The sequence below is a fragment of the Alligator mississippiensis genome, chromosome 6, assembly GCF_030867095.1.
Source record: "Alligator mississippiensis isolate rAllMis1 chromosome 6, rAllMis1, whole genome shotgun sequence".
Lineage (NCBI taxonomy): Eukaryota > Metazoa > Chordata > Crocodylia > Alligatoridae > Alligator > Alligator mississippiensis.
The window spans coordinates 101307574-101316757 of record NC_081829.1 but is presented as its reverse complement, the minus strand read 5'-3'; the positions used below and the strand labels follow the sequence as shown (position 1 = coordinate 101316757).

The 9184-nt window shown below is 55.9% G+C and overlaps 1 long non-coding RNA gene across 1 annotated transcript; it reads right to left on the bottom strand.

The window, feature by feature from the left end:
• Positions 1-4753: 4753 nt before the first annotated feature.
• LOC132251240 (uncharacterized) lies at positions 4754-8258 on the bottom strand. The gene is made up of 3 exons (XR_009463161.1): positions 6648-8258; positions 5848-6507; positions 4754-4981 (listed from the first exon to the last, which is right to left on the bottom strand). It is a non-coding gene; the product is annotated as an uncharacterized LOC132251240 (long non-coding RNA).
• Positions 8259-9184: the final 926 nt, after the last annotated feature.

Sequence of the window (9184 nt, the reverse complement as noted above, 5' to 3'; positions counted from 1 at the left end):
TTTCCACAAACAGGCTTCCAAAGCCCCACAAAACTCTCCCAGTACCATATTATCTCAAACCTTGCCACAAACACATCTCCAAATTATTATAAAACAAAACGACCAACTTCCCACCCAAATAGTCACATTTCAAAAAAAAAAAAAAGCAGCTTCTGAGATTGCCACACAAAATGGCCTGTTTTCTACAGAAAAACTGCCACATGCCCTCCAAAAGGAGTTCCAAATCCCCACAATTTCCATCACACAGCAGTATTTCCACACACTTACCCAATCACCGCTAAATACTCCACACGTCCCAGACCACACCAGCTGCACAAACAAGTTCATTAAACACCCTAATACTACACCATTTTCCACACACAAAATCACCATATTTCCACAAACAGTTCCCAAATCATCAGGTTTTTTCTCACAAAAATCACAGTATTTCCAAGAAACAAGGTCCACATGCGATCTATAAAAAATAATCACATTTCCAGATAAAGGTCCCAAATCCCCACAGGACTCTCCCAATGTCCCAATACATCCCCAAACATTTCCACAAAAACTCCTCCAAACCACCACACAAAATGACCAAGTTCCCACCAAAAACATCACGGCACTACCAAAACTCACCACACAAAGCGGCCGGTTTTCCACACACAAACCGCCACGAGCCCGCACACGTGCCACAAAAAAGGTTTCCAAATCCTCAGACGCTTCCCTTCATACAACATAACCATCTTTCCATATGCTTAACCGATCCCCACGCAGTTTTCCACAGGTCCCACAACACACCAGTCGCACCAAAAAAGTTCCTAAATCAGCCTAACATTACTACCCCGTTTTCCTTACACAAAACCACCATATTTCCACAAACGGTTTCTAAGTAACCAGTTTTGCACAGAAAACCCTGTATTTTCAAGTAAAGGCCATGTACCACCACACACAATTAACAGTGGAAAGTGTTTTGGAGGCATTTTTGTGGAAATCACCACACAAAAAGACCACATTCCCACCACAACAATCACCACACTGACAGAAAAACGCTTCCCAGCTCACCACACAACGGCCGGTTTTCCACACACAAACCTCCTCGAGCCGACGCGGCTCCACGTCACCGCACGCGGGCACCTTTCCACACGGCCCCCCATGACTCTAAAACTCGTGCCAAGCTGGGGCCTCCTCACAAAACCTGGAACGCAAAATACTGATGCCGACTGTGCAGTGCACAAGGCTGCGAGTCCAGGGCTAGGCCATCTGGGAAGAAATAACAAGGTCTCCCTTCCAGCTTATCTTACTAGATTCACGATCATTTCAAGTAGGCTCCTACCTGTCTGGTATGTAACCCTGTGAAATGTCTATCTTTGATTAATAAGGATGGCAAATATTTCTTCTGCAATCAACTCGTGTTTATGTGCAGGAACAGACACTCTCCGTTTGGGACAGGTGCCTTCTCCCGATCTAGTTTGGTCTCTGTTGTTTTCTCGTGATTTACCTCGGTTTCCAAGGACACCTGGGTTTTTCCGGGTGGTTAATCAGTTTCTAGATATGTTCCAAACTGCATAGAAATGGATAACCTCTCGTCCCTGAGGAAGGTCATTCAGTGACTTGGACGAGGGGGTAAAAAGCACCTTATTCAAATTTGCTGATGACACTAAGATGTGGGGGGATGTGGGCACGCTAGAAGGGAGGAATAGGCTGCAATGGGACCCAGACAGGTTACGGGGGTCAGCAGATGAGAACAGGATGGGTTTCAACACTGACAAGTGCAAGGTGCTGCACTTGGGGAGGAAGAGCCAGCAGGATACCTACAGGCTGGAGAACTCCCTTCCCGTCAGAGCAGAGGCAGAAGAGGATCTTGGAATCATTACTGATGCCTAAGTGAACATGGGCCGACAGTGCGGGGATGTGGTCAGGAAAACGCACCTTGTCACGCATCCGCAGCTGCATTTCGCGCAGGTCCAAGGAGGTGATCCTCCCCCTCTATGCGACACTGGTCGGGCCGCAGGTGGAGTACCGCGACCAGTTCTGGGAGCCGCACTTCAGGAGGGATGTGGACAGCATTGAGAGGGTTCAGAGGAGGGCCACCTGCATGATCAGCGGGCAGCAGGGCAGGCCCTACGAGGAGAGGCTACGGGACCTGAACCTGTTCAGCCTCCACAAGAGAAGGCTGAGGGCGGATCTAGCGGCCATTTACAAACTAGTCAGAGGGCACCAGCAGGCACCGGGGGAGTCCCCGTTCCCCCGAGCACTACCAGGAGTGACTAGAAACAAAGGTCACAAGCTGGCAGAGAGTAGGTTGACTAGACATCAGGAGGCGCGACTTCAGTCAGGTCGGCTAGGACCTGGAACCAACTTCCAAGAGAAGCGGTGCTGGCTCTTACCCTGGAGGTCTATAAGAGGAAGTTAAATGAACACCTTGCCGGGGTCATTTGGCCCCAGTACTTTCTCCTGCTATGGCAGCGGGTCGGACTTGATGATCTGCTCAGGTTCCTTCCCACCCTACCTACTACGAAACTGTTCCACTTGGAACTGTCTGATACCAATAATGAGCAGGTTGATTAACAGGCTGTTCTTGGCAATCACTGCTGGGGACTCTCTTGATTTCTACAACTAAAAGAAGACTTTGAAGATGCTGGACAAAGGGTATAACACAGCCGGTGAAACAGCTAACAGCGCGCACTTCAACAGTGAGAAATCTGTGACACCAACGGCCGCCGTGCCCAGCTTACTGGAGAAGCTGAAGAGAAACAGACCGCCTCTTCGACGCCCGTTTGGTGAGAAATCATCACCTTATAACTAATAACTGGACTTTGCTTTGGTTCGGGCTCACTTGACTTAGAAAGGCTTCATTTACTACAAGTATTCCATCACTCATCCAACAAGGTATGGTGCCAATCCCTAGGTTAGTCCAGAATCCTAGGTTTCTATTTGCTAAAACACTGGCTCCCCCCTGGGTCCATCTGGCGCTGGGTCCTTCCCACCCGCACCGCCACCGCAACGCACGGCCCTGCTGCACCGGCCACCCCACGAGAGCGGTGACTGTTCACGAGCGGGGCGAGTACAAGGACCAAGGGCAGGTGGCGCGGAGGAGCGTCCTGGCAGCACCAGCTCCAAGGCTCGAGGAGGAAGCGGCCAGGCTATGGCAGCGCGCACAAAAAGCCCACGCACCCTGCACGCCGCTCCATGCTCTGCCCCGCACCTGCCCACGGGAGATCCCACCTGCAGCACCGCTGCCTTCGCTGGGCTAGTGTCGGCCTGGCACCCACAAGGGCCATGCACAGTACTTTCGGTCTGCTCCCCCCCAGCCCCCTCAGGGACTACCTGAACGTAGGGACGCAGAGCTACCGCTCCTGCCCGGAGCGCACAATGGCGCTGGAGCCGCGCTGCTGTTGGAGCGCTCCTGCTGCCTGCCGCGGGCACGGGGCCGACACCGGGATCCTGTCTCAGAGCAGTGCCCAGGGAGTGTGCGTACAGCCCACACCGTATTACACTGTGGGCACCCACCTCACACACGCTGCTCTACTGACCTGGAATCCTGGTTTTCCCTGATAAAAAATAGCTTATTTTCTGATAGGTAAACCTCTTTACTAATTCTCCCATAAAACCCCCAAAATCCATGATTTAAGTGAAAGGCCCCTCACTCCCCTGCACACCCTCCTCACCTCCCCAGCCCTTCCAGAGGGAGTCCCCCATTGCCGCTGCTCCTTCAGTGGAGCCAAGTCCAGCACCCCCCACCCACTGTCTGCCTGCTGCGGGCTCAGGTCGGGGGCGCCAGCTCCCTGCTGCTGCACGTACTTCCGAGGGACGGAGGGACCCATGCCCCCACATCTGTACATAATGGGCAGCAGGCTGCCAGCTGTGGGCTCCCAACATGTTGCCGTTCCCCAGGGCCTCTGCAGCCCAGCAGGTGACCCATGTCTGCAGGGAATGCCGGGGCCACGTACAGGTGTCTCACTATTCGGTGGGAAGAGGAAAACACAGATCCCTGCTGGCGCAGAGCAGAGTTTTTTGCCCCTTTGTCTCCTGGCTGCAATGCCCAGCGTTAGTCACAGGGCGGCAGCACTGAGAGGCCTCCCCCCCCCCGCCCCCCGCCCATGCTCCATGCCTGGCTTGAAGGACCTGAAGCGGGGAGGACGCAGGGCCAATTTTGGTACCTGCCCTCGTCTCCTGGCCCGGGAAAAAAGCAATGGCAGCAGAGAGGAGCTCTAGGGCAACCCAGGTGCGGACTTGGGGCAGCTGCAGCAAGAATAGTGCGGCCATGCGGAAGCAGAGGGGCCAGGCAGTGGCAGCACAGACAGAGGAGGGAAAAGCAAAACAAAAACAGATGAACAGCTTATAGCTGACAGAAGCAAAGAGCAGGGGACAAAGAAGCATTCCCCCCCCTCCCCTACAACTCTAAAGGGACCTGGGGAACAGGGGTGCAGGCCTGCTGCAGACTGGGACAGGACAGGGGATCTCACAAAAGCCTTCTGAGGAAGCACGAGACTAGGAGAAGCTGACAGAAGCTCTCACGTAGGACACGGTCCCAGGGGCTGTGTGGCTAACAAGTGCTGAAGCTTGCACAGACCAAAGTGCTCAGCACCTGGTCCAGGCACAGGCAGGGAGAATACAAAATCTGTGGGATCTGGGCCCCCAGCATCCTGCGAACCAACGTGCAGGTCACTGTTTGTGGGGGGTGCTACCAGCAGTTAGAGGAAAGAGCTGCCGTCACTGGAGGTGTTACCGCTGGAGCAGGACATGTGGACAATGTGTGTCCAGGCAGAAACCGAGTGTCCAGTGAGCGTGTCAAAGCAGAAACACGTACTCACCTGTCGCCCGTGGCGCCTCGGCTGTTGGCGAGGCAGCGCTGCAGGCCCCGCACACCCGTCTAAGTGCCCGGAGCGACCCTTGCAGACACGACAGCTCCTGGGGGTCCTTTGGCCCCAAGCCCCAGTTCTTTGTGGCTGCGGCTCCTCGCTGACACGCCGGCTCCAAGGACGGGGGCACGAGGAGCAGCCTGGGAAAAAGGCCAGACTCGCGTTAGACACTTTCATGCGAGTGAAAACGCACGCACCGTTTACCGCACCGCAGGGATAAGATGACCCTCACGGACCCGGCGCAGCACATGTCCATTACGAGTTCTCACGTCACAACACAAAAGGGCTGGTTTTCCACACAAAACCACCACATGCCCTGAAAACAGGTTTCCAAATCTCCACCCCGTTTCCCTCACACAACATAACCACCACACAGTTTTCCATCGGCCCCACAACACACCAGGCACACAAAAATATTCCCGTGACCCTAAAATATCCACCCAATTTTCTTCACACAACATCACATTTCCATACACATTTTCACAAACAGTTCTCAAATCATGAGTTTTCCACACACAGTCACAATATTTTTCAAAGAGTCCTTCATCACCGCACAGAATAATCAGTTTTCAAACAAACAAAGGAACACCCCCCTAATTGCACACATTTCCACAATAAAGTTCCCAATCCCCACGGAATTGTCCTGCTGTCGCCACATTTCCACAAACGTTTCCGTACAAACGCCTCCAAAACATCACACAAAATGGCGGGTTTCCCACGAGCCCGCCCCGGTGCAGACGACGCCCCGCAACACCCTCGCCCCGCCCGCGGTACCCCGCGCCGTGGCACGAGGCCGCGTTGCGTCGGGCGCCCCCGCGGCGGGAGCGGTGAGACGGCGCAGGCGCGGGGCGATTGTTGGAGGGAGCGGCCGGGCGGCGGCTCCCCGCACAAATCCTCCCGCAGCGCTGCTGCCTCCGCGGGGCAAGCGCCGGCCGGGCAGACACGAGGGTCACGCCCGGCGGCTCGGCCTGCTCCGCCCCGGGCCCCACCCGCGCGCCTCCCTCACACGTGGGCGCTAGCACCGCCGCGCCGGGCGCTCCCGCCATGGGGAGCGCGATCTCCCGCACGTGGTCGCCGCTACATCCGGTCGCAGAGCCGTCAGGCGCACGCGGACAGCTGAGCGGGGCCGCTGGGGATCGGAGCCGGACCAATCGGCGCACAGAAGCCCGCACACCACCCTCCAGTCCCCGGTAACCAATCAGAATGGGAACAATTAACTCAGTATCTTGGTCCCGCATCCCCCGGCACTCCAATCAAAGCGAAGGGAGGAGTGGTCATGACTCCGCCCAAGAGGCCACTCCACCCAATCGCTGCACGCCTCATGTTGGCCAATAGGAACACGAGCCTCCAATCCTGGCTCGGCCTTGCTGCGCTCCCCGGCCCTGAATCCACATCCGTGAATCACGTGTCCGCCGCGGGCACTGCCCGACTTACGCCCCGAACGAGGGGGCCTGTGGTCGTCTTCTCTCTCTGCCTTTATCTCCTCCCTGCCTAAGCAACAGGTCCACGGCCGGAGCTGGGTTTTTTTTCTCTCTGTCTTCATGATTTGGCTGCAAAGCCCAGGTTCAAAAGAAAGGGAGCAGCATACGACACGTTTTTATTTTTTCTGGCTTGAAATCCCGGCTGCTCCGGGAGAATACATTAATATCTATATCCCGATCCCCACCTATAGAGACAGAGTGAGAGAGAGTAACAGGATCACATACAAACATATCCTTATTGGATACATGTCTTTACAGTTTCAGGTTTTTCAAAGTAAGTATGCAATAAATGACACGGTCAGGTGAATCCTGCTTTCAGTATTACCTTATTTTACACCAAAGATCCCAAACTCTCCCGTACAATTGAATTGACGTCTCGTGGTGCTTCAAACAGTCCTTCTTGGGGGCCCACGTGCACCCCCTTAGACCACCACCCAGCATGACGAGGAGACAGGGAGGCTACGCAGGCGGGAGTAGGAGAGAAAAGGGCACTGGGACAGACACAGCTTCACGCTTCAACACCAGCCTCAGAAGAGAGCCTGACAGGCCCCGCAGGGTGGGGAACGCAATCTCCCTCCCGCCCCGCCGTGGCAGTCAGAGCAGCCTGCCGCAGCGCTCCGCGACCGCTCGGGTGCCCGGGCCAGCGGAGGGCGTTCGCCTGAACCCGCCTCCGTCAGCAGAGGCCAATCAGAGCAAAGAAGGGCGGAGCGGCCCTGATCCCGCCCAAGTGGCAACTCCACCCAATCGCCTCATGTCTTAATATGGCCAATGGAAACGCGAGACTCCGATCCCCGGCCTGCCGCGCTCCCCGGGCTGGGATCAATGTCCCGGGAATCGTGTGCGCGCCCCGGGCAGCGCGAGCCCGCCTGGCCCCGGCCGAGCGAGCCACGTCTTTTTTCTTTTCTCCCTGCCTTTATCTCCCGCCTGCCTGAGCTACAGGTGCGCGGCCGGAGCCGCTTTTCGTGTTCTCGCTGCCGCGCAACCCAGATTAAAGCACAGGGAAGTAGCGCAGGGGAATATTTTCTTTTCTTTGGCTTGAAAACCCAGCTGCAGCGCGCAGGTTGAAGCGCAGGGAGGGCGGCACGGCGCCGGCTTTGTTCCGGGCCCTCATCTCCGGGCTCCAAGCGCCGCTCCAGCCCCAGGAGGGCAGCACGGAGCCGCCTTTATTTCCTCTGCCCTACAGCCGGGCTGCAGGGCCGCGGGTGAGCCACAGCACGGCAGCACGGAGCTGGCTTGTTCCCGGCGGTACCTCCGCGCTGCGATGCCCGGCGTGGCCACAGGAGGGCAGCACTCAGCAGGGATTTCCCCTCCGTGCCTTCATCTGGCGGGTGCTGCGCCCACAAGTGTATTTCTGACGCGCGCTATGGGTGCACAATGCCCCTGTTATAGATGTATGAGCTGCACTTATCACTGTAGGTCTGGACGACAACTATCTCGATTTCCCCTTCTGTAAACAGTAGTGGGTTCACTGCCAATTATGGCACCTATCCCCCACGCACACGCACACCCTTATTACACACATCGCTGTACAAATTCAATTTCCCAAAGTAAGCACACAACGATTAACACTGTCACTTCAATCCCCTCGGCTCAATATTTTACTTCATTTACAGCGATGTTCCCCACTCTCCCCTAGACTTGAAGTGATCCCTTCCGCTTCTCACTGAACAACGGGCTTTTCTTTTCTCTTTCAAAAAGGGGAAACTCCGTGGAAATCTTGCTGGCAACGACACAGGTCGGAACGGAGCCCGCCAGGCAGCACCGGTCCGGAAGCGGGGCGCGCGGCTTGGGGCAAAGGGGGACACCGCCCCCCACTTCCCCGCGGCACACGCCTGCGCCCGGCCAGCTGAACGGCTCCGTTGGGGACAGGAGTCGGACCAATCGCCACTCCTCTCACTAATCCAATACAGCCAATCAGACTGCGGATAAGGCGGGCGAGTCCTGGACCCGCCTCCTGCGGCAGCGGCTAATCAGAGGGAACAAAGACAAGGTCCGCTTAGGTCTGACCCCGCCCACACAGCCCTGTCAGCCAATCGCCGCACTCCTGATAGCGACCAAAGGAAACGCGAGACGCCGAACCGGGCTCCGTCGCGCCGGGATCCCTGTCCCGGGATCGTGTGTCCGCCCCGAGCAGCGCGAACCCGGGTTTGTTCCCGGCCCTCATCTCCGGGCTCCAAGCCCCGCTCCGTCCCCAGACGGGGAGCGCGGAGCCGGGTTGGGGGCCCGCCGCACTGCTCATCGCGGCCACAGGAGAGCTTATTCTCCACCTGCACGTGCTGGGTGCATGTCCCGACCGGACCACAGGAGGGCAGCACCGAGCCCCCGACAGAGCTCCGCCGTGCTCGGACGCAACCACAGGAGGGCAGCACTGAGCCGGGACTTTCTTCACACAGTTCGGCTGCACAGGATACCTATTCTGTCTGTATTAACTACAGCCACTAGGAGACGGTTATACACAAGTATGACGGGTGAATATCTATATCACTATCCCCGTGTACAGAGACAGACGGATAGTAAGAGGACCACTGTGTTAAGTATGGTGTGTATTATACATACACACCCTTAATGGATACATCACTGTACAGATTCAAGTTTTTCAGAATAAGTACACAATGAATAACACCATCAATTCAACCCCATTTTCACTATTATACTATTTTACACAAGAAATCCCAAACTCCCCGCTGGCACTGAACTGCTGTCCTGTGGTGCTCTCTCAACAACAGGTTTTTCATTTCTTTTTCTCTTTAAAAAATGAATATTTGGCGTTTTGCAAGGTGGTCTCTAGAGAGGCTGCAGTATCAGTCCAGAACCAAACGGTCCTTCTTAGGGGTCCATGTGCACCACCTCCCAGCATACAGA